We start from the raw sequence: 26,953 nt of genomic DNA, 5'->3' as shown, positions 1-26,953 counted from the left end.
TATCTCAGCCCTTGCAAAAGGTCATTTTCATGGGAGAGAAATGAATACACCGGTTGCTTCCCGTTCTGTCTTCAAAGGCTATTTGGAAAGACTTTCATGTATGTCTGATTAGCAAAGGTGGAATATAGCACCCAAGGCACTAGCAGGGATTTCTAGCTTGCTATTCCTTAGAGGCTTTTTAAAATCAAAGCAGACATTCAACTCGCCGTTTCATTTCTAATATTTTGGACAGAGACTGAAAAAGTTCCAGACCGACAAACTAAGAGGAATTAAGCATTATTGTAGCATGCTCTAATCAGTTTGGGTTATTCACTTTCAAAAAATGTCCCAGGCACAAAGACAAGAACATAACTAGTTGCTCATGCACATAAGACTTTAAAAGCTGCAGGGAGTGGAAGTAGGATGCACAATACAATAAAAGCCCAGAGGCATTCTTTGAACTGCCTCACTGCTCAGTGCTCCTACAGCTCCAGCAACTCTCAGGATGTTCAGCCATAACTGTAGGAGAAAAGGACCAGGAAGAAGAGAAAGGAAAACAAAACCTGAACTTTCCTGTTTTCCTGTTCAACTGCTGCTTTTCCAGGCAGTTCAGCAAGTAAGTATCTGGAGAGCAGATTTCAAGTCTGAATTAAATCCTTCTATTGAGTTCAGTTAGATTTTACAAGAGCCAATACAACCTAACCTCTTTAACAGAACTGAAAAAAAAAAATCTGGATCAGAAAATGGCCAGCTTTCTTGACGAAATCATGAAAGGAGATCTGTTGCTTTTCTTCTCAAGATACATCTGGACAGAGCAATTATCATGTCCCAGTTGCGTTATCTCAACAGATATAGAACTCACTAAGGCTTTTTCCTAGCTCTCAGAACTGGATTTGCTGCTTGAATTAGAACTCAGCAAAATTATGGTTTTTATGTCTTAAGTTACCATCCAATATGAAAACCCCATTGTCTACACAGTAATACCTGTAATATTAGCTCTTAGAGTAGCTGAATTCTGAGTTACAGAATTTCCTTACGTCAAAAGTGCTGAAAGAAGGATACAAAATTGTTTCTGTAAACCAAGAACTGTAGACAGTGAGAAACGTTTGGGTCCACCAGTGCCAGACTTCAATAAACAGGAGTGAGTTCAGTGGAGGGCAAACTGGGCTGGAACATTTTCCCTTTGAGGAGAAGCTGAAGGAACCTGGCTTGTCAAACCTGGAGAAGAATAGGCTTCAAGCAGGACTTTGGAGCATCCTTCCAGACAACCTTATCAACAACACACAAGCAGGCTCTTCACAACAGTGCAGGATGGAGGGAGGAAACAGTCATAAATTGAAACAAGAGCATTTCAGACTTAATATAATGGGAGGAAAAGCCTCAAGGACAATCAAACAGTGGAACAGGTTGCCAAGAAAGGCTGGATGGTCTCCATACTTGTTGGTCTTCATGACCAGATTGAATAAATCCATGAGTGATCTGATCTCATAGACATCTTAGCAGGAGGTAGGATAAGAGATCTCCTATGGTCTCTTTCAACCTGAATTACCTTATGATCCTATGATGGCAGTTTCATGTGTCAAGATTAATAGTATTTTGCAAAAAAGAAAAAAAAAGAAAAAAGAGAAAAGATACATCACTACTTAGGCTGCAGTATATAAAACAAATGAAATAGTATGTAACAGGGCAGAACTGAAAAAACAAATTACGACCTTCTAGAAGGATTAGATAAAGGTTTAATTTAGATGCTAATTCCACCAACTAGCATGTCTATGTTCAAAAGCAGGGCTGTTCCCTCAGCTTATTAGTAGTATATTTGCATGAAAATGTGATCTATGCTTCTTCGCCACTCACTCATCTTCTCTTCCTGATTATGCCTCATTTGAAGCCACAGTCTGCAAATAACTGTTATGCTACAGAGAGATGATGTTGAGTTCAAGTACAGAAAAGTTGCAAGAGAAGAGAGAGTACTTAGAAATTTTTTTTTCCCCATGAACATTTGTTTACCCATAAAAACTTGAAAAGAAAGAGTAAAGGAAAATACAACTGAGAATAAAAAAATCCTGCAGTCAGATAAGAACCTTTCCAGAAGGCAAAAGCAGCTGGACCAACCAACTCCCAAAAGAGAACTTATCAGAAAGATGGAGAAAGACTTTTCACAAAGGTGACAAGCAACACAGCTTTGAAACTGGAAGAGGAAAGATTTAGTTTGGATCTAAGGAAGACTTTTTTTACAATGAGGGTGGTGAGACACTAGAACAGGTTACACACAGAAAATGTGGATGCCTCATCATTGGAAGTGTTCAAAGTCAAGTTAGACAGGGTTCTGAGCAACCTGAAAAGGCGATAGATATCCCTGCTGATGGCAGCGGGGGGTCAACAAGATGATCTTTAAAGGTCTTTTTCAACCCAAACAAATTTATGATCCAATTAAGAGATGGGATTAGAATAAACCTTGCCTCCCCACACAGAAATGTCTTTGCAAATGCATTTGCTTTGTGCCCATTGTCATGGGTTTACCTAAAGTGAATACTTGCTAAAATGTTTGCTTGCATGACGGAAAATTCTAACCTCAAGGGAAAAACTATTCCTTCTTGGGAGGTATACCCCAGTATTACATTAAACGATGTATTTTGGATAAGAGCAAAATAGCTCCGAACCCTTCGAATCAGCTGGCAGAAGCTGGGACTGCTGAGCAAACCAGTCTCTTCCTGATCTGCAAAACTTTTCAGAGCACTCAGAAAGTCTTAGAGTAAGCTTGGCTACCAGTTTTACAAAAAAAGGGTTTCCCTTTTCTTACTGCTCTGTTTATTGCACACTATAAATACTTTAAGAGTACAAAAAAGCAAAAGATTATAGTTTCTTGAATATTATGAAATACAATGATTTTTCTGATCCACATATGATGTGTACATGAACAGTCATAAATTTCTTTGAGAATTAGGGTTTTTTTTAATTAGTTTTTTCACTTACTCATTTTTTTATAGAAGTGAATTCCTCCAGAAATATTTTTTCAATACTTTCTGGTGTTTAAAAAAAAAAAAAAAAAAGAAGTTGAGAATTACATAACAAATAAAGAAGTATTTGCAATGGAGACATAACACCACCACTACTTTCTAGTGATAACATATAAATCCTAAAGGCTTTCAGAAGTTTCTAATCCAGAAATAAAATTGGTATCACCAGTATGAAAAAGGCAATGTCTGTATTGTCTTTCAGAACTATGTCTTCTAGTCCTACAGCATATCCTTCTTTCCAGTTTGCCAAGCATGCTGACCTAGATTTTGAAACAAACAGGATCTAAAAATAGACTATTTGCTAAAATAAGTGTTGCACAGAGACCTCTGCAGTCAGCAACACTCTAAATCTCATAAGAAGGACATTTTGCTGTAAAAACATGGCATTTTTGTGCCAAACTTCAGCTTAATGCATTTCATTTATGAAAAAGTGTTCTCTTTATTTCAGTGTGGTAAAGTGAATAAGGTCCTAAAATACACCAATAATGTTGTGACATTTATATTAAAGATTTACCAGAATATATAAAGTGAAATCTTGGCTCCACTGATATTCATGGAAATGTTGCCATCAACATTGAAAGAGCAAAGTTTCCATTCAAAGAATTAGTTCCCACAGACAGATTCTAGAAGCTGGCCTGAAAAACCAGAACTAACCTTCAGGTCCTATCTTTTCAGAAGTGGGCTCTAATTTCTTCAGCCCCTTTTTTAATAACCACTATCTTTAAAACTTTTGAACATGATTACTTCATTTTTTCCTTTTCTTCAAGTTTGGCCCCTGGGCACAGTGGAAGCTAGGGCATACCTCAAACATCTTAACACTGAAGTCAACAAAAGCTCTGTCAATTCTTCCTGTGTGGTGTTATATTCAGAGCCATGGTCCACACAAGCAGTATCCTTTGAAGAATCAACATCTTAACTCAGAGAAAAACACAGAAGAGGTGATTCTGTTTTCTCAAAAGACTTACTTTCATTTGCAAACCCTTCTCATTTCTTGATCAGAAAACCCTTCTGACAGTACGGCTTGACATAAGTAGTATTTAAAAGTTCACATCCCCAATTACCCACTTAAATAGTGGGCAACTGTAGCCCAGAGCTGAGCTACAGAACTTTTTGTCTGTTTCTCTTCCAAGGTAAAAGAATGGCTTCTTTCAGTGCCATAGGGAAATTATTATTCCTCCTTCCACTGGCCACTAAACTCTTTATTTTCCAGTGACTTGGAAGCCCATTCAAAAATAATACTAACTGCACAAGAACTTCAGCTTGTACAAATTAATTTGGCTCCACTGAATTTATTGAAGGATCAACAACAGGACCCAGCAGAATACTTATTCTGGCTGTTTGAGATGTTGCATTTAGTTGAGTATTAATGTGATTATGGCTGATACTTGTTCTTGCTGTTTCTCAGACTCAGTTCCTTGCTGTGAGAAATATCTGATGCACACTAGTGGTTCTAAATGAAGGTGTCCACAGTAACAATAGGTGTAATGAAGCCAATATCAGAGGCTGTCTGCTGATTCAACCAGAGAACATCTGACCCCTGCTACCAAATTGGCTTTATCTTATCTTTCTTTTTTTTTTTTAACTTCAGTGTCTGCTACATTCAAAGTGACCAAAAAATGTCACAACTCAGCAACAGTGTTTACATCTTCCTGGTTGTATAAGACTAGTTTTTCCCCACATTAAGATAAGGCCTTCTCCCAGGGACTTCAGCGGAGCCAACTGTGTGGCCCATTATAGCTGGGACAGGATCAGCAGGATTTAGCCCAGAATTGTTTCTAACAGATACACAGGACACCAATGCAGTGGGCTGGGCTAAATCGTGCAAGAAAGTCAATCTATGTCAATGCTTTGACCACCATTGCAATTTTACTACAACGTCAAATAGCTGAATAGTTTCACGCTAATCCAGCAGTGATTTAAAACAGGAACTTCTTTCTATCAACTTATACTACCCTTCTGGAAAAAGAGTAGCCCAGACTGTAGCCTGGGCAAATCAATGCCAAATTCAAATTATTTCATACCAGCTGGAGCTTTGACCCAAGAGCTAAATTTCATTTTCAGAAATTTCACATTAAAATGTCACATAAAATATCACACAGCATCCAAAGGGTGCAGTGAAAGAATAAAAGAACTGCACATTCTTTAATCTTTCCATGCATTCATGCATGCACACAGACCCTCTAAGCACAAACAGATGCCTGTAAATGAAGTGACATGCCAGTGAACAACCCAGACTGCGATCAAGGTAGGAGCCCAAGTGAGCCTAAATGTGCAGGCAGACTGTAGGAAGCTCCCCTCACCAGCACAGAAAAACACAGGAGGAAAAGGGAAAAAGGAAAAGCATTGTCACAATAAGATTAAAAAACCCAACCAACCAAAAAAACCTATGTGGAATTACTCCTTGCTTCACAGTCAATCTTCCTAGTGTGAACCTTCCTAATGTGAATGAAAGCTCTACCTTTCCCAAGAGCACACACATCCAGTTCTTTGCAACTCTTTCTGATTTTCCCAGGTGGAATTACAGACTGTTGTATGTTCAAACATGTGTGGAAGAGCAATGCTGCCAGGGATCTTGCCATCATCAACTCAGCTGCCTGGGAACTTTGTAAGCCTTGCAGAGAGGATATTCCAGGGCCTAGCACCATTCAGAATGGAAGATGATCCAGTAAATTTACACCATGGGAAGGTGGCATCTTTAACCCTTTGCCCAAACGAAAAAGCTGTAATGATGAAAGGTTGAGCCCTAACTTCTGTATGCTGAGATCCTGTTCAGCAGTTTTGGGGATGAATTTTTCTTGAATGTTGACCCTAGGCACTAGTTTGTCCTTTTTTTCAGATTTCCCACATACATTTCAAGTCCTGATGAGACCTATTATGAACAGAGCAGTAAATGGTAGTGCTGGAGATAACAAATGGCTGAAGCCCACCCAGGAAATCCAGGAGGTCCAGAAGGGTAAGAGGAGGACAGCAGTGTCAAGGGGGAAAAGAGTCAGAAGAGGACAAAGGTTCCAACAAGAATGAGGAATAAAGGCAAAATAGGAAGCAGAGATTTTTACTTGTGGAGAGGTACCTCTTGGATACTTTTTGTGTCCCAAGCGGTGATATTTGCTAGGAAACCAAGGGTCTGAGTCTAACCACTCAGAAGAAAGATTTCAATGATTGAATGCTAGCAGCAGGTAGAAATTCAGATTTCACTTATTTTAAACATAAGCTAGTTTTTAAATTATGTGTTCCCTGGGAGAAAACAATTCCACATTCCATTTAGGGACATAATTGCATCAGCTGGTAGTTTCTGAAAGCAGAATCTATTCTTTTTGCCAGTGTCTTCCTTGACAATCTATCATTTTAACCAATGCAATTAGGGTGAGAGAAGATTGAGTATTTTCTGGGTTTAGTTTCAAAACAGCTTCTAAGTAGGTCATGTGAATCACAGTGTCTGCCAAAAGGTCAAGTTAGTGTTATTTAATCAAATGTGTCCAGTGGGGACAGTTTGCAGAAGTCACATACAAACACTTCACCACACATCAGCACATCAATATGCTTTTTCTAAAATATATATCCTTTTTTCAGCCCATGAAAAGAAAACCCTCAAGAAAAAAACATGAATTTTAAAAGAAAAAAAGATTGCCTGTTACATGGTGTTACTGGTCAATTAATAAAACATCTAAATCCATCCCATATATCTACAAAAGCAAGCCAATCCTGACAAGTGGCTAGAACCAATAAGAAATGAAGCAGCATTGTAACAGATGTTATCAGAGTTGACACATAGTTATTTTAAAGAATCTGTTTTTTTAAATTATAATATAAATACTTTAAGTTTCATATTATGTATATAAAAATCTGAGAGATTAAAAAAATGAAGATTCAATGAATACAAAAAAAAAAATCATATTTTTGCATGTTTTTCCCTCATGGACAGCAAAATTAATGCTTTGCAAACATGCTAATTTAAACAAACCATTTATGTGAATGTGTTTCACAAATTATACCTTAAATTATTTACAGTATTATATACCAACGGCTGTACTCATTTATTTTCTATAGGGAAAACTCTCTAAGCACCATCTATATGCATTATGTTTTTTAGTCACATACAAGTTTTTCTTACTATAATTAATTTGGCATTACAATTACAATGAACATGTAGCTGCATTTGCCAACTCCTCACCTGCTATCAAATTAGCTATTTACCTGAAACAAGCAGAACTGCTGATCCTGGCACTAAAAGTAAGTAAATTTTAAACTCACCCTCCTAATGGCAATAACTGCCACACTGCCTCATTTATCTCCTTTAGTTGAAAAACAACAAAAAAAACAACTCCCAAACAAACCCCCCCGCCACTTTCAAGTAACCAGCATAAAGCCACATCCTGGAGTTTGCGTTCAAAGTCCTTTTTCCACATCAGTTAAGCTTAAAGAGAAGGAAGGCTGCCACAATCTACCAAAAGCAATGCATTTATTTCTCCTTCGTCCCATGGATTTGCTGCGGATATTCCAATAACCAGTAGCTAAAACCTTAAAATTAAGGACCTTGTCATTAAGTGTGGTCTAAGCAAAGAACTAACAAATATGCTGCAGATGGTAACCACAACATGCATAAAAAAGTAGGAAGTGTGGCAAGTCAGTGGATTATGATCCAGGATGTCTCAACATGACAGACTCATTCTGAGATGCCACAAGAATATTCCCCTGCAGAAAGGCTGTTTCCTCTGAAGCAAGGTCAAACACTAGATATCTCATGGAAGTTAATATACTTGAGTTCTAGGATTTTGACTTTGAGCCAAGTGGCATCTCTGCATGTTTGCTGACTTCCCTCTGTCCTGCAAATCATGGCAACATTGTCCCCGTGTTGAGCTCAATAGTCACTCCACCACTGACTTCAATATATGTGTGATTAAATCCCTCAAGCTTTTTTCATAATATATTCTTTACATCAGTGAAAGGATCGATGTGGGGAACACTAATCTAACAACTCTCAGTACAGCCAGCACTTTCTTTTAATAATTAAGAAGCTCAGCATCCAATTCATTGCTGATGGGAGGGCTACTGCTCCGAAAACTATGTACACAATTTCTGCATTCAATTCCATGTATTTCTTCATCACTCATTTAAATTTAAGTTTTCCTGCCAGCAGCTAGAGCACATGTTATATGCATACAAATAGGTGAAATTGCAATTCCTATCACATCTGGCAGAAAAACCATATTTGTGAGGATTTTCTGGCCTTCACATCAGCATGAGTTGGCAACTGAGAAAACATATTTAACATTTTCTTTTTATTTACTAAACTGTTTTGATACAGAAATTCTGCAAAAGATCTGACATCAAATTATCATATTTAAACAATAAATTCAGTGAAGATATGAATTTTATTCAGCAGAGCAAAAACATGCTCAAAACACTTTAAAAACAAAGAGCAACAAACAAGTCCCCAGATGAGTCTCAGCACATCCTGCAAACCTGTAACTGCCTCTTGTGTATATCTACGTTTCTGGCAATTCTATTTCAGCTTTAGAGAAAGAACATGAAAAAGTTTAGAAGAACCAAAGTTTAGAAGGCTGTCAGCAGACACAAAGAAACCTTTCTGTATTTACTCTATCAAGAGAATATCAGCAGCAGCGGTTTATATGATCCTCATCATTACATAGCATTAAAAAAAATCCCAGAAACATTTCAGTGCCTATCCTTGGAGCAAACAAAAATAAAAAAATCCCTTGTATAACTATATACTACTATCAGAAGAGATATTTCAAGTTAGCGCAATAAAATACTCCCAGGATCAAAGCAGGGATTAAAAAATATTGTAAAAATATTAAACACTGTATTTTTTTTCACAACACTGACCTCCTCCAACTCGTAGATGAGTAGAGCCCAGTAGAGACGCACAAAATAGACTGACTGCACCTCTATGTGCACTGAACTGGAGCACTGACTGTGAACGTACATTGCTCAGTACACACACACAAAGTGTCACAGCCCCTGCCACTCTATAACCACATCTTTTTAAGATTTCCAGTTGACTGAGTGAGTAGGTTTACACCTATTTTCTCCACTCCCTTCCCTACACACACCTAAATCCACACATTTCAGCATGTTATGGTTCTCTGTCCTACAAACTGTGACTACTGGGATATTTGTTTTACTTCATCTTTGCACATGAGGGAGGGGGCAGGCAATAAACTTGGGCATTAATCCTTCTTCTGACTGAAAATGAAGTTTTGTCTCATTGATATCATTGGCTTCATGCTGTGCAGTTCACAGGTTTCTTCATATCTGGGCAACTGGTATGAACTCCCACAGGCAAATAGATCAGGCCCAATTCAACAGGACAGAACAGATTTTAACAGTAGTGCAGAGAAGTTTCAAGAAAGATTTAAAAGAAAGATATGTAAGTAAGAGTGACTAGTACTTAAAAGTTTTATCAAGAGACTAACACTGACATGTGTGAAGTCTTCCCTGCATAGCAATTTTCATATGTCAGGACACCACTCAGGACAATTTTAGCAATAAAACGAAATCTCAAGAGGGATGTTGGGATTTTTCCCCTAGATAGGCAACACAATTTACATAAGCAGTAAACAGCATCCTTGACTGTTTTCAAGACTGTTCTCAGGATATTTGTTCAGCTTTTAAGCAGTTCAGACTACTAAGGAAGTCTCAGTTTTGATTTTGGGGTATTTAGGATTTTTTTGTGTATATAAATAAATATATATATTATTCTATAAAGCTGTCTTGATTTTACAGTTACTCTAGCCCATACCTTATCTTAAAAACACAAATATTTGTATGTAAGCCAGTGACATTTGTCTTGTGTTTGTTACTCAATACAGCTGGCAATGGCTGCATGAGTAGAAAGTAAAATGGAACAATATTTTCATCAGCTACACAGCAACAAACATAAAACCCACAGATGATTCCTCAGAGCTTTCTTCAATGGGAAAACTCCAGGAGTTTCTTTGACCACTTGAGGCAGAGAGATTACAGATCATTTTCAAGTGTGTAGACTTGACCTTTGTGCTTCTTCTATTAATTTACTTCATGACTTAAGACTGCTTATTTAGCCTCACGAGATGGAGCATTTTGGTATTCAGGTTCTGTGATGCTTCTGTTCTCAAGACTGGAGAACTAAAACCCACTCATACACTGAAAAACTAATTAAAAAACACAAGAAACCTAAACACTCCATTTCGCAAATGGAACTTTTTCTGAAACTCTTCTGGATTACTGCCCTAGCATTATACATTAATTTATTTCATTAGAAGCTTTGAAATATCATAATGGGTGGAACTACAGAAGTGAACAGCTACCAAAGAGGCAACATAGAGCAGTCTGCAGAACCTGGCAAAATCAGACTGTAATTTGCAATACTGATAGCTGCAATAATTAAATAAATACATGGGGTTTCCTTAATACTGTGTACAAGTGTATTTGATTCTGTTCTCAACAGTTCTGCTGTACATTTGATCTAAGTCAATAAATCCAGAAAAATAGGAAATTTTGAAGCATGGACTCATTTAAATTTTTTTTTCAAAATTACCTTATCTTAAAGTTGTTATAACTCCCCATGATTTTACATTTATTTAGTGCTTTACACAGACTACAGATAATTAATTCCATTTTTTTCAGGAAGAAAATCTTTGGTCTCAAGCACTACTTTCCAGAAAAGTCTGATATGAAAAACACTGTAATTATTAGAGTCTGAGGTGAGTTTCTGAAATAACCAGGTTTTTGCATACCTAAGTAAATCTTTCATTTCTTTAGCAACATCCACACGTCACTCTGCCTTGCAGAATTATTGCATAATTTATAATGTTATGAACTTTGTAGGTAACTGTTTCCCACTCAATTGATGATGTGTTCTGGAGGGTTGACTGTTCCACTGATACAAAAAATTATTTCCTCTTCATGGTTATCAATGAGTGCCAGGTCAAATAGACAGAAAACTGCCAGTCATCTATCTTGTTTGAATATTGAGAAAAGTGAACTCGAGGGTTTTGGTGATGGGAATTTTGTTTGTTTCTTTGCTTATTTAATTTTTCTTAATACCAAACACCTACAACATGTTATTTCTTTGAACAGAGTCACTTCTGGAAATCTTTGAAAAACATTTTTGAACAAGGAATTACAACAGTTTGTTTTTCAGAAGAGTCAAATGGCAAAAGCTCAGGAATATCTGTTTAGGCAATCCAAGAATTTATCACCTTTCAAGTATATTTTACTTCTTATTTTTCAAATACATAAACAGTTTTCCATTAGCTTTTGTTCTACAAAGCAGGTTGAGAGACATTTGACAGGATGCTCTTTTGTCATCACAGACGTAATTAAAACCACAAAAAAAGAAGCAATTTTTGCAAGCAAATTGCAGTTTCCTATCAAAACCAAGACAAACAACACTGCATTTGCAGAGCTTTATCATCCATCACACATAAGCAAGGGAGGATAACAGAGTAAACACCATACTTTTTATACAGAAGTGCATCCTACCATGAAAAACTGAAAACAAGAATGCCTTCAAAGTACAGTACATCCTTTGTCAGCACAACAATAAAAATGAACAGCAACAACTTGATGCTAGATCTGGCAATGGGGTGGGATGATGTGCTGTTTGCATTGAAAAAGTTGTAGCACTCTCTGTTCAAGGCATATTATTAGGAACACTAAGCTTTCAATAAGGCCAACGAAGAACTCCACAGTACAACTAGTAAGTGTTAGGCTCCAAAAAATGCTCATACAGTGAAAACGCTTGTGGAGTTACTGAAGAATAACAGCACATTTTGATGTATTTTTCCTTACAGCTTCTCTGTAGGCACAGAAAGGCTGTTACATCTGTTTCTAAGAAACTAGAAACAGAATGGGCAACAAGGTGGGTGACTAAGGGTCTGACATGCAAAACTGGAGAGGTATCTAAAGGCTGCTAAAAGATCTAAGCAGTTCAGATACCTTTTAACCATTTAAATTATAGGAGTAGAGCAGTATTTAGAAGATATATATTTAAGTGTTCATTGGTTTTTTTCTTCTTTTTAAGGTAATTTTTTCTGAATTTTTCTTTTACATGACTAAGGGAAGTTTTAAAAGCCTCTGTTGCTGAGCTTTGTCTGCCTGGATGATCTATCTATTACTGAGGAAATAATATCCTGTGATAGTCCTGAACTCTTCTGATGTCTGCCAGGTTGCAGGCAGGGTGTGGTTCTGCAGTTAAAATAGATGGGATGGATATTCAGAGGGTCTGTGCGACTGACATTTTCCAAGAACACAGGAGCTCTGCACATATGGGTGCACCTGTGGTGTAGCAGACAGGACAAAGAGCAGGTGAGGAGTAAAACATGCAAACCTGCTTGCTTTCCTCGAAATTTTCAGATGCAGCAGAGCACACAGAAGGTGCACAGAGCACATTGTTACTGCCACAGTGATTTCGATAGGTGAGCTCCACTGCATTTAGAACAGATTCCATGACCCTCGGCACTGAAATCCTTCTCTATATCAAGCTAAGCTATTTAGGGCTGGCAGCAGAAATGGCATTTCATCCTCTGTGTTCCCTTTCCTTTCTGTAAGGGCTCTGAGCCAAGCTAACTAATCTAACTACCACAGCACAGAGGAGATGAGCACCAGCGCACAGATTGCAAATCAGATCACAGAATCGTAGAATATGTTGAGTTGGAAGGGACTCATCAGGGTCATCAATTCCAACTCCTGGCCCTGCACAGGACACCCTAAGAGTCACACCATGTGCCTCAGAGCATTGTCCAAACACTTCTTGAATTCTGTCAGGCTGGTCCTGTGAGCATTTCCCTGGGGAGTCTGTTCGGTGCCCAACCACTCTCTGGGTGAAAAACTGCTATGGTACTGCGTGCCCTTGAAAACAAACAAACTCTACTGTTTGGCTTGGAGAATACAGCATACACTAAAGACAGGCAGGAAATTCAGGTAAGATCTGTGAAGGAATACAGGCACGAATTTGCTGAAAATTGCTGTCTGGCCATTCACGGGACACATTAGGAGAGCTGGCAGTTCCTGAGGGAGGTATGGGAGGGCTGTAAAGAGAGCACCTCAGACAAGAGCAGCTAAATCACAGTATTCAGGACTTGGATTCAGCTGAACCATGGTATTTAACATATGAGGATGCCTACTATCTTTTTAAATTAGAGTCCTAGATTTTGCAATGGGTGCAGAACCACATCTGCATGCAGTTGATGGAGCAAACCTTCTCCAGGTATCAATGCTAACGAAGTTAGCCTCCTAAATTTCAAAAAGAAAGATCTTTCTAAATGTAAAGAAAAAAGGAAAAGGCCTATTTGACCAAGAAGCATATCACTGTTCTGGCTAAATCTGCACTACTCAGATAAGGGAGTTGCATTTCAGTAGCCACATGTTTAAATAGAGTTGAGGATTTCCACAGTGTAAGGCATATCAGTGCTAATAACTTGGCACAAGTCAGCATCTGTTATCAGAAAAAACAGCCCATTTACTTCCATTCCATAAGTTTGGTTTCAATATGCCTCACCTAAATTACATGCAAGACAAATTTGCACCAAAATGATACAAAAATGCCAGTCTATGCAGAGGAGTATTAATAGCAGTGATAGACACAGCACCACAGAAATTAAGGTAAAATATATCCATTTCACTTAGGGATCCAAACCACTGAAAAAAATCAGCACTAAAAGAACTGCCTATAAGCCCCTCCAACTATCCTCCTTAGTGGATTTCACTCAAAGGGATAAAAAAGATTTCTCAGTTTCAAACTGTTACCTCCTGAGTTACTAGTCAGAATAACACTCCAAACCAAGGAAAAATAGCATCCTGATGTTTCAAGCACTCACCTGAAAGACAGGATTCTAAACTGTATCTCTGACACTGTCACCCATCTTAATCCTTGGTCATTATTAAGCAACTACAATTCAGCACTCTATGGTTTGTGTGTATATATATTTGTGTGTGTATATATGCATTTGTTCATCAGTCTCAAAGTCTGCAAACACCTTCCAAAAACAGTATGTTTGATTTTAAACTGCAACATACATTTCTCTCTTTACTCCCAATTTCAGCCCACAGTTATAAAATAGGAGTACTAATCCCTTCTTACCAGTTTCAGGGTTGTGGAGGTTAATTTATTAATGCCCATGAGACTGTCTGAGGTAGCCAAATCGAAAGCCTGGGTAAATGCAAACACATTAGATCAGCAGGAATGCTTTAACTAAACTACAGCCCCAATACATTACTCAATAAAGCAAATCAAAACACTGTTTTAGTGGGAAACCACTACAACAGCCAAAGAATATTTATAGAAGTTTTACAGAAAAAAAAAAAAGTATCAGCATTTACCTGTGCATATACAATGATAACTATTTTCTTAATAACTTTGTATTCATTTTGCTGAATTTCTTTGTTCCATTTTAAAGTCACTCCCTCCTAGCTAGGCCTACTTAAAATAACTGAGAAAACCAAGTTTACTTCTCAGTACTCACCACAAAGTTTACTGCAATTTACAATGCAATTAAGGGCTTTTGTTTAGAAGAGCCAACTCTGATTTTGAAGGTATGGTCAGGGTGTTCACAAATACAGAAAGGTTATTGTAATACCTGTCTGCATTAAAGTATAGGAAAAGGACAGAAAAGATTTAGACTCATTTAAATTAATGATTGGTATGTAGCTAGATGTATCACAATATCTCAAACACATGGCAAAAGTAAAAAAATACTAATAGGAATGTTCTCTACTCCAATGCTCTTTGATTAAACAGATAAACATATGATAGGAAAAAGGCTGTAGGTATAGAAATGATACAGTGAAATACCCAGGGTTTTTAAAAAAAATATTTATCTTAAGGAGTACATGTGATAAATCTTCTTGACAATACAAATTCAGTGTTAGCTCATTGTTACATATAAAGTCAGCTGTGCTGTGGACAGAATTAATTCTTACCCTTCCCTCAATATAGTTTATATCTGCTGGTGTTTGACTGAGTTAAATACCAACAGTAACTGAGCCTTGCCCTTCCACACACAAGTTTTGAGTGTGCTACCTGAGGCACAGAGACGTGTTGTAACTGATCTGGGACCTCCAGCAACCACAGAGACTCTCACAAGTCCCTTGTCCTGGTCTCAGCTCTGTGCTGAAGCCCCCAGCCGATGTGCAGTGACTGGGGAGCTCTGGTGAGCAGGGTGAGGCTGGAGCAGTGCCCAGAGGCAGAGCCTGGGGTTAAGCTCTGGTCCAGCCATGGGCCCAAGGTAGCAGTGGGCACGGCCAGCCATATCTTGCTTCCAAGTTGCCTGCAAGGAGCTCTGCTCTACACTAGAGCCACTTCTTATTCTTATTTGTGTATGTAAAAATCTCTGTGGGCCTCACTCTAAAAAAACGTTTACAGAACTAATTAAGTGGAAACTGCTACTGACCTTTTAATACTAATTATTTCTGACAGTGTTCTAGAATAATTAAAACAGGAAGAGTGGAGCTCTCAAAGAAAACAGCTGTAGTGTGCTGAAATGCTATACCTTCCACAGCTGCCTCTCCTGCCCCGCAAGGACTTTTTCAGCCACAAATGCCTGTACAGAGCAAAGTCACCACACTGGTCTCTATTCCTGCCTCCTCAGTGCTCGGCCCAGGAAACAAATGCAAAATGCCCCTTTGTTCTGCTAACAGCTTTACTGACTACAACGAAAACTGAGTTTGGGCTGACTCGAACCAGGGACTGGCTGATCTTGCAAGATGGACATTAGAGAATCAGATTTACTCTGTACTTCAGAAAAAAAGCAATTCCAGCAGCATCCCTGCCCCCACCAACCAAAGCATCCAGTCCATAGTACAGCCACATCAAGGAAACTAGCTCTAAAGCAGAGAAACTGAACAAAGCAGTAAACCCTCACATTTTTAATGATGTACAGCAATTACACAGGAACCAAAATTTCTTTATGTCAGTAGATTGAGTAAAAGCCAAAAGGACCACTTATTCATTACTGCTTTGCAGTCATTTCATACTTTGTTGAACAACTTAAAAGCCTTGAGAGAACAAACAACTGGCAGTTTTGCTTTGAAAGGTTAAGCCCAAAAGGGAATTGGAGCCTGAGGCAATAACTTTACTTTCTGAAAAATATACATTCTGTGGATTGTAATTAGAGCTGTGGAAATAACTGTTTTGTCAGCCCATAGGCCAAAAGAAAAAAGGGGAAAATAATTCATTCAAGGTCAGCAACACTGCCTCTCTGTACAATCATGACAGAGCAGAAATGTCCCCAGTCAGGAATAAAAGCTCCATTCGCATGGGTGGTCACTCGTAGACCTAGGTAGGATTTGTCATCTAGTCCATCACGTTCTTTCTGCTCAGAAAACACCCAGGTTCCTGAGAAGGCCATGACTAAAACACTTTAAAATGTGTGTATGATTGTTTTCCACTTCATTATTCATTTGCTCTCTTCTGACTTCTCCCACCTTTCCCCTTACAACAGCAGCTGCTCCCCAGTCTACTGTTTAGGTTTCTTGCTCCTCACTTTTTAAATCAGTATAGATTTCAGCTCAAAAAATGGGCTGAGATGCACACTGCTCATTGATCTGAACATCTGCAAGGACTAATAACTCCCACAGCATGGGATGATGCAAGCATGGGATAAGATGACCATCACAATCAAATTATTTTGACTTTAGGTTTCTTATTTTGCTCCTCCTTCTTGCTGTTAATGCAGCAAATTTATTTGATTTTGTTATTTTTATTAGAAGCAAAGATCCATCTCAAATTTCCTCTGGTTTTCAATATTCGTGTCATTAAATTTTTCTCCCATTCTTCAATTCTACTGCTTAAATGCCAGTATGATCCAGAGCCTGCCACTGGATGGAAAGAATGTTTAAGAAAAGATACAAAAACTATGGGCTTATATGAGCACTGTCAACAACTGTGAACCCTTATTGTGACTCTACCTTTATCCAAATAGCTGTTCCTGGAAGCATCCTTGAAACCCTGCTTGTAAATACTGCATTAGGGCTTCTAAAATATGTGAAGAAGTTTTGGTTAGTCCATGACATGAACTTTCATTCTTTATTCCTCCACTAGGGCACTATACAGATGTAACTCATTCTTTATACTTGTTTTTTGAATGAGAGAGGATGTTCTTCCAAAAAGACTTAATCTGATCGTTATTTGAGCAGGATGAGAGGAGAAGTGAAGAGCTGTATAAATCTTAGTGAGAAGCCTGGTCCCGATACAGAGACTGAATTTGTTCAACTACAGAAAAAAAATTGGTAAAAGTTTGGTCTGTGGAGCACCACATGTAAAACAATTTCATATACAGATTTTAATTTTGAAACTCACAAAATTTTGGTTCCTTCTCAAGTTTCAACCTGTTCTGCTGCTGCTGGGTTTTTTTAATCCACAGCCTGTAAAGTCAAGTGCCAAATCTATACAGTGCCATGTCCTCAGACACCATTAGTATTTCAGCCTCCAGCACTCCTAAGGTTATATGGTTTCCTCTGCAAAATAAATTACAGCTCCTGTAAGCAGCTACTTGTTGGTAGAGGAAAAAAAACCAAAGAAGTATCAGTTATTTAGGAGAGTCACTGTTTACCAAGGAGACAGCTGCTCAGCAAAGTTGAAGATGTTTGACACCATCATGGAGACAATCATCAAAGAACAGAAGTTTTAAACACACTTCCCAGTGTGGTAAGTAATCTGTGGATATTTGATCCAGCTTTTATAGAAAATACTGCACAAGATACGCTTTTACTCTTGTGATATAGAATACTGAACAGCATTCAATAAGTTTTTCACACTGCTAACCTACAGGGCAATGCAATGTGAAACAAACATGTTTTGTTCCAAATTCCTGATCTATGTTATCCCCAAATGCTGAAAAGAAAATCAAGGGTACCAAGAAATATTTTCCTCATTGTTAAATATTCTCTTTATACACTAACAACTATTTGCTTACTAAGGTGAGAAAATATCCCTGCTCTCCAAATGGCATTACATTTGTTCATAGGTTAGAAATTAAATAATAAATGTGGTTTAACTGTCATTCGGTTTACATAAACATAAGTACTTATGAGTGAAAAGCAGTGCACCTTTATTGTAATTATAACACTCTTAAGAGTATAATTAAAAGGAAATACAGCAATCATTCTCTTGTTTCTACATAAAAATCAATAAACATAAGAATAAAGAAAGATTTTTATAGGATCACTACATGAATTGCAGCACTCTACTTTCTTTGCAACTGATATATTTCTATGACATACTTTATTAAAATTTGTATGTGTGCTTATTTGTATTTAAAATTCTGTTCCAAAGTAACTTCAAGATGGATGCCCATGGCAGCAAGCTCCTTTAGCTTTGAAAACACAGTAGAATAAGGAGTTTGGGATTAATTTTTATCCAGTATTTGAGTACAGAGACTTTGTACATCCAAGTTACGCCCTTAATCCTAGCAGGCATTTTGAGGAACACATACTCTTGCAACAACTCATTTGATCTGATGAATTTTATTCTCTTCAGAAAAAAATTGCCACATATCTGTGCCACATGAAAGCTGGAAAGTGCTGCAGGGTTACCTCATAATAACAAGCAGCAATGAAACCCTGTAGTTTCATCCTAAAAACTTCTAAATATATCTAAAGAGTAAAAGATGACAAAACACATAAAATGCTATGCTGGAATGGCACAGCATCAGGTGTGAGTTGGCAGGGACAAGACCAAAACACCAACACAGGCACAAGGGCATCATGGCAGCCTAGTAAAGCAGCTGTGATTCAGTAAGGCCTGCATAAATTCCTAATAAATAATTGATTTAAAAATAATTAAACAAACACAACTGTTTCAAAAATGAGAATTATACTTTGATGAGAAAAGTAATGTGATATTACATGTTCACCTAGCTGAACTCACCATATTTTCCTTTACCTTAAAAACCTTAAACTAAGTAAGAAAAGTCTTCCTAAATGAATAAAATCTACTCTAGGCACATTCAGAAGAAATCCCCTTCATTAAATTCAGCTTCTTCACATCTATGACAAAGCTGAAAGCCACTATATCTTTCACTGGTTTTTTGCGTAGCAGAAATAAAACTAAATTTTGAGCCAGACGAAGATTTTTGAAGTTCAGATCTGTGATTCAGACCTATCTCCTATTACATGCTCACAAGTAAGTACCATCATATGAAGAGGAAAACAGCAAGAATTATAAAGCAATGGGATTTCCTTCATTAATCTTTGAGAGCACTGAGGCAAGAACAATTCCATCCTGCAGTGCCTCAGACAAATTGTCTAAACTTGTGAGATTAGTGCTGGTTGCAACATCTTCCTGTTAATAATTTTCTGGATTTCTATCTGTATTAATACTTCCAGTGAAATTAATTAAAAGAGTTAGAAATTTATTAAAAGATGATATAACCAAATTAAAGACTATCAATTAATAATTAACTAATTCATCATTAGCCTGAACTAGTTGCATTTACAATATTATTTTAGTAGATTCACTTCACTTTTGAAAAAACCAATCATATTGTCAAGAAATTTCACAAAATTACTGAACAGAAGCACTCTATTATGGCAGCAGCCTCATTAATTCACTCTAGGGACAAAGAGTTTTAATTCACTTTAACAGAACAATAATCACAGTTGAAGCATATGTGTATATAAAAATTCTTAGTAGCAAGACCTTAGCTTTGTATTTTTACCTCAGGTTCTGCCTGGTAAATGATGAAAGATGATTTGTACAAGCTGTTCACTATTGGAATAGTTAACAACCATTTTTCTTCAACTTTTATTTGCTGACATCCAATTTTAAGCACAAAAAATATGACAGTTTGCCTAAAACATGATCCTGAAAACATACACACAATTACTTGAGTCCTTGGATATTGAAGAAGTTGTTTGTAAGCATGTGGTTTAACATTAAAGCAGACCTACAATGTTGCATAAGACTTAAACAGTGATGACTTACCTTATTTAGGCCTGAGTTTCACTTCTGCTTTGTCTTGACTGAAATGTGGAGCAAAAGGAGCTTCAAGGGCACCTGCAACACCCATTTAACAAATTCAGTAAGCAGAGAATTAACATGGTCCTTGAATTTTCAAATTATTTGCTGAATTGTGATCTGATTATTACATTTTGCAGGAGTTCAAACTTACCTACATAATATATGGCATCAAATTCTGCTCTTACCACAAGAGCCAGACGGAACAACTTTTTTTCTCTCAGACATGAGGACACGCAGTAATTTGCTAGAAGCAGCAGGATTGGGCAACAAATAGTTCTCTCTGGGCATGAGCTGGGATGAAGGGGGTCAACAGCACTAGGTTGCTTTGAGCCCACTCAGAAGTTCTTTATTTGGCAGCAGAACTGGTTTCTCCTGCCTCAAGGACGCTCTGCAGAACAAGATCTCATGGGGAGTAGAGGGAGGCTTGGGAAGATCAGCAGTGCTCCAGGGAGCAAATAATGCTTCTGGGATATAAGAGAGAGTACCAGGGGTAGAAAGCATCTCTTGCCTTGTTCCTTTCCCTTCCCAAGGCTGACCTCTCTACTGCCATGTATGTTGTTCCTCTTTTTTGAATGAATAAAACATCTACTGCTACATCCAAGGTCTGGTTCCCACAAAGAATTTATCCTATTTCTTTCCCTCCTGTCTTCTGTGCCTCCTTACATATGCCATTTCTCCTATGCCTGTCTTCCTAACTGTATGAATTAGAGAACAGATTAGGGTCTAGAAGCAGTGAAGTTTGTACCATATACCATATCTGCTCTTCTTGCACCACTCTGTTAGATTTAAGGCAAAGGCTCTTACACTATCACCCCTTTCCTGTTCACAGAGCAGCAGACTAGCAGCGCACCAGCAAACACAACACTGCTTAAATTGGGTAAGTACCTACCTCCTGCTACTATACTCAAAAATAGTTCTGATTCTACCTGGAGCTTGTCTTTAACATATTTTTAACAGCAGAGCTCTTCAAACAGACAAGTACTACACACTCTGGGTGCATGTGTCAAGAGATGAATGGAACAGTGGTTTCCTACGTACAGATGTATTAATAATTTTTGCTTCCAAAGCAGACAAAAAAAAATTATAATGGCCTCTCCCTCAAAGCACCTCAGGACAGAAAGATTTCTAGAAGTTGTGTAAGTTCTTCTTTCAAATTGAACAGTTTGGCCTTCAGAGAGAACATCAGACCAGATACCTTTTCTGTAGCTATGCTTGTATGAAGGTAAACCAGTCATAATTATTCCCTGCAACACTGGTGGGCTTTTATCTGCCTTTCTCTTATTCTACTGTAATTGGTTGCTGTTTGGATGCTCAGTTTTTTTTCAAGAAACAAAAAAGTAGATCCAAGTTGAAAACCATATCCCTCCCTTCACCTCAGGGACTACTCAGAATGTTGGTTAGAGGAGGGTTTACTGTGCATGCTCATTATTTCTATATAATGATTACCTTCTTCTGCCAGGGCTATCTACAGCTACAGTTTAATTTAATTAGCTAATTAAACCCAGGTTGCCCCAAATCCTGCAAATCTCCTGCAAACCAGAAGTTCAGGAAGCTGAGTTACCTGATTTGACTCTGCAGTGATCATATGAGAAAGCACAGGCTTAATTAACAGTGGAATAATCATTTGGTTCTATCCATGTTCATTAACAGTCTCAATCTGTCTGTTAGGGACATCAGGTAGCACATTGTAAGACCCACAATATTCTTGTACCTCATCAGGAAAAAAGAGAAGTAAAAGCAAAATCCAAGAAAATCCACCCACATAGGTTCTTTTTAGTATTTTCCCCAAACAGCAAACACTGTGTTAGCTGAAAGGATGAATGTATGTGACAGAAAACTCTGCTAACATTGCAGAGAAGCAAAATGAGTCTGAAAAAAAATGGTACCAATTAACACCACTTTGTCAGTCTCTTACAGCAGGTGTGGTACTAGATGCCAACACAGCCTGAACATCGCACCTGCTTAGGTCTAATTAATACCATTAAGGGATTAGTGTTTAGCTCACACACACAAATACACACAAAACATGGATCCCTGTGATGTGCTTTAACTTTAGGGCTTCAGTGTAAGTTTTCAATCTCATTTTATGGACAATAAAGGCTGAAAAGAATGTAGATGGGCTGGTTTCAGCACCTGAAACCGCTTTTCCTAGAAGAGATCACTTGACTTCCTGCCAGTTGCAGTGCTGCCATCAGTATGCTAAATGTACCATGTGTCTTCTTAAAATAGAAGCAGCCTCTGCAGCCCTGGCCCAGCAGGCAGCATCTCGGTTGTTCTGAGCTGATTCATCTGATCAGGTGTCTGAAGCTGAATATCAGACCTAAGCTTCTTCCCCAGCTAATTGGGATGACAGCACTGCTCATTCCCTTGGCCATAACAAATGAGCAGCAGTGGAGGAAACATGATTCAGGCCACCACAACGCACCAGGTCCAAAGCGTGGGAATTGTCTTTATAACTGGAGATGACCAAGTCCTACTAAGGAGCAGAACAATTCCCAGGAAATACATATATATTTTTTCAGTATCAGAAAGCCAGATTCATAGTACATTATGTAAGAACCACTTACAACCCATTTCTTTCTCCCTTATCCCCTGGGTGATTTATAAGTCAGAATATGACAAAGCTAATGGCCAAAATACACAGAAAAAGTCATGCACAAGGTTCCTGCCACAGTCATGTGGGAGCAAAAGCCTTGGGTTTAAAATAAGGGATAGCCTCTCTGCTGGAGAGAAGAGTAATATTCAAGAAAACTGCATTTCAGCTCATGTAATTGACCTAGTGGCAGCAGAAAGGCAAGACAAAAATATGGGTGAAAGAGAAAAAAAGCAAGGGAATCAATGGCATGTATTCTTTGACTACCTACTCTTTTGTGGTTAAGAAAAATAAATAGGAATATACTGATGCCCTAATATGCAATGGTTCTCAAGCTCTATTCACTCCATTTTCTCCTGGGCTTTCAGGAACTGGCTGATTTACAGAGATATGGAGACTGTTTTAGTACTAAAGGTGCAAAAAACAGCAAGATAATTGTAATTCTAGTCATTTATTGCTATTGCTTTGAATGTTCTTTAGTGTTACAATCAAGAAAAACAAGCCATAAACATCTGCATCATTTTTTTTTGTTGGGTTGGAGTTTTTTTAAAATATATTTCTCCCTAAAGCTAACGGAATCCATCAGCAATAATGAAAGAGAGAATTGTAAGCATCTTTCTGATGACTTTCAGTAATCTGAGACAAAGAAACAGGCAACAAAAAGGTCTTGGAAATAAAAGCAGAGAAACATCCAAGACTTTCACCAGCACAGCCCATTTGGATATTGCTTCTCTTAGACTGTTAGCCAACATTAATGAGAGCATTAAATAGCAAGGGAAAACAACAAGAAGAAATCAAGTCCCAATAAAAGCCTCAAGAAAGAAGGCCATTGATAAAATGGGTATAATGACACATTATCATCCAAGGTCAGACTGAATGTGTAAGCCCCTCATTGCAACAGGTAAACAGACCACATTCCAACACAAAGCCCAGACAGTCAGCAGCTTTCCCCATGGCAAATACACCAGCCAGCACAAAAATAACAGTCTTTACACACCCTGCTAGCCTTGCTCTTACTCGGAAACTCTCCATTTCTCATGTCCACATCAGCAGGTACAGGGTACTCCAGCTACACAATCCGCTGGCTTTGATGGTGTGTACAACTGCAGGTTCTTTTGCCCATTACTGACATACTCTGCCACCCCTTAGAAGTGATCTCTCTTCCACTCATGAAATAGCAGATCACAAAATCTGAAAAGACTATCAAAGAAAGGACTTTGAGTTCTTATGCTGCTTATGCATATTTCCCTTTCCCAGCTAGAGCTGGCAGCAGACAGGCTTAATTCAACTCCCCTTAACTGCACTGGCAGCTCACTTAGATTCACTGACTTCAGCTGGAGCAGAATTAAGAGAACAGTGGATAATTCAAAGCTTAGAATTATTTTTCTCCCAAAATGTGTGCGATGAATCTCTTCAACCTAACTCATAGGCATACCTTGGAACTTACTGCTTTTCCTATTATGAAGGCAAGAAAGGTGTTAATGTTGATGTTTGACACCTTTTAAGATTTTCCTTCTAAAATATTTATCAGTACAATTCCATGGAGAGCTGCACATTATTGTGTAGTTTTAGGATCAACTTCTAGTAGTAGTTTGGGAAAATTACAGCTAATTAATATGAATAGCGAATTTGCTCTCATGTTCAGTCAGCTGCAAAATTCTATTCTTCATTTAACATGAAAACACTGATGATTTTTCTACCAGGGAGCAAATATAGGGCCTTTCCCAAAGAGCTTTAATGGATGAGATGAAGGATAAATGTCTGAAATAGATAAAGGAAAAAAAAGGCGGGGGGGAGGGGGGGGTGGGAAGGGAAAGAAGAGAAGGAAAGCAAAGGCTTGCTGTTTTTCCCAAATGCTGGTGTTTGCAGCAAGATATTGAATTCTTCTAAGACACAAATTATGAGTAATTAGGACAATTCTCATGTCCTTCTTGTGCCTATATAGCACTTATGAAAAAAATATATATTTCTGTGACAGAACATAGAGTTCCTGTGCTTCACCAGAATAAATAAGGAAGAAAACAAAACACACCAGTGCTCTTTGGAGACTGTGTCTCTCTTGTATGAATTCCAGTTACCTAATCAGCTCATTTTAAGGCAAATGACTGCAGGTAGCAACCCCACATGGAGAAAATAATCCCCAAGCATGGGAATGCACAACAGAAATTCAAAACTAGTAGCTGGACATTCACTTGAATACTGCATTAATAAAATCTTGCTAAGATTGATAAGATTATCAATCATAACATTGTTAATAACATTGCTTTGGTCAAACCCTAGGTTTCCTATTAATTTATTTTCTAGATAAATCTGCTGTTGATTTTCATGAAAAGTTACTACATGGAGAAACCCTTTGGGTTTCCTTTCTTCAGCTATTACGTGTAGCTTTCAAATTAATACACATGCCTTTTCTTAATTCATTTTATCACTTATACGTAAAGAAAATGAATATTTTGAGACAAGATCTACTGATTCTCCCAAGGAACAAATGCATTTCACGGCTCTGACTTTAGGTCCATGTTTGAAGTACAACACACTGTGCAATAATTTTGAACAACAAACAGAGCAACCGAGGTACAACAGACACAGAATAAGCTTGTTCTAACTCAGGTAACCCCATACAGGGATGTTGCAGCCTAAATTGCAGAGCAAGCACTGCCAGCCTCATATAGCACCCCAAAGCCCCAGGCTATCCATTGCCACTCATTGGTGAGGAAATCCAAAGTATCTGGCTTTGGGATAGCTCAGGGAGGCCTTGAGCCATTTTCTCTTTGTACCTCCCATTTCAGAACAGCAAAGCCCCTATGCTGGAGATCTCCTGGAGCAAAACCTGAACAGATCCACACTGGAGCTGGCTGCAGCTTGTGGCTCCACAGGGCTAAAATGCATTGTTTTGCTTAATCCTCACTGCACAGATGCTGTTGCAGACATTAAGAGTTTTGATAATCTAACTAGAAAATGCTTATTGTCAGCTGTGGTGCCAGAACACTGAGGGAGTGAAGCAGAGGGAGAATAACTAATTTAAAATGCTGACTCCAACTTCAGTTCTGGCTTGCTCCTCTCCTTTTCTTCTTCGTTTGCATTACCAAGACAAAATAAGATTTTTGTGTGTGTTTCTAGTTTTTGCTCAACCACACTTTTGAGAGAAAGGAAAAAAACCTATTCTTCACCTACAAAATTCACTGGCTGATGAGAAGGATGCTAATGGTATCCTATGGCCTGTTGAGAAGATGAACAGCAGGATTCGCTTCACCCACACACACATGCAGTAAAGATTCTTCTCCCATTTTTTCTTTATTACCAACCAGTGACAAGCCCACATTTCTCTCTCTAGGTCAATTGGGATGGCTTAGGACCTTTGACTCAACAAAAAGTAGTTGAAAATCCCGTTTGGCTTTTCTCAAGCTTTCAGAAATTATATTAAAGTGTCTTTCTGCTTTTGCTCCTCTATAAATTTGTAGAGTCAGTGCTACATCATTTTCCCCACTTTCATCAAAGAAATAGGAATGCAGCTATCTTTCTTCTTTTTGTGGACTTGACCCTTTGGAGAAGAGAGTTATTTACACCATAGTATTCTAAAATTATGAAAGTTTCCTATCTCATGCCTCTTGTAGAGAATGTGAGGTGTTCTTACCTAATACAAATACAAAATCTGCAGTTTGGGTATTTCCATGTCTTAACATGCTGATAACAAGAAATTGTGATTTTTTTCCATCTTGCACCAGAAAAAATTGTACTGCTATTGTAGCAAGTAAATGGAGTTTTTGTTTTGTTTGGGTTTTTTTTTTAGCTATATAACCATGCCTGTATGTTGTGTTGACTCGAAAGGAATACATGAACAGAAATAATACTTTGTGTATTTCAGTTGTGTGTGGCCATACAAATAGAAATTAATAAAGGTCATGACTTGCAAAAAGCATCTTATCACTAGTTTAATGAAGTATATAGGATCCTAGGCTAGTGTTATTCTGCTTTTCCATTATAACCAAAGAGAAATAAAAATGCATACTTTAAAACCCATTAATGTTTGTCTCTCAAGCACATACATACACACATCCTGAGACCAGAACCAAAAAACTCTGCTGATCCCAACCTTGTCATGTTCTATGAAATCTTACTTTAGTTGTTATTTTTGTAGACTATCTCTGCACCCATGTAGCATTTTTCTATAGATATTATGGATTTCTGTGGCAAAATATCACGGACACTTCCCTGACAAGAGCTGGTTTTCAAACAAATATCTATTTCAGAATGGGAATATGGCAAAAAGAAATTTTCCCCCTTTTGCTTCATGGCATGTTTCATTCTGAAACCCTAATCTATTTTCCATGATAGCAACATCACTGAACTTGAGTTTTGCTCTTGTCCATATGACTGGGAGGGAGATAATGAAAACAAAGC

General features: G+C 37.9%; 1 protein-coding gene across 4 annotated transcripts in view; it reads right to left on the bottom strand.

Annotated features, from left to right (window-relative positions):
- Positions 1–26,953, bottom strand: part of DAW1 (dynein assembly factor with WD repeats 1) — a 269,838-nt gene that overhangs the window by 101,569 nt on the left and 141,316 nt on the right. For 3 of the 4 annotated variants that reach the window (XR_004241998.1, XR_004241997.1, XR_004241996.1), the window contains exon 14: positions 19,924–19,995. The gene's annotated coding sequence lies outside the window, so the exon portion shown is untranslated. Of the gene's footprint in view, positions 1–14,082; positions 14,152–19,923; positions 19,996–26,953 lie in introns of all 4 variants that reach the window. The other variant, XR_004241999.1, reaches the window with a different exon arrangement.

Source organism: Corvus moneduloides, chromosome 10 (genome assembly GCF_009650955.1).
Source record: "Corvus moneduloides isolate bCorMon1 chromosome 10, bCorMon1.pri, whole genome shotgun sequence".
NCBI lineage: Eukaryota > Metazoa > Chordata > Aves > Passeriformes > Corvidae > Corvus > Corvus moneduloides.
This window is presented reverse-complemented; position numbering and strand designations above follow the sequence as displayed.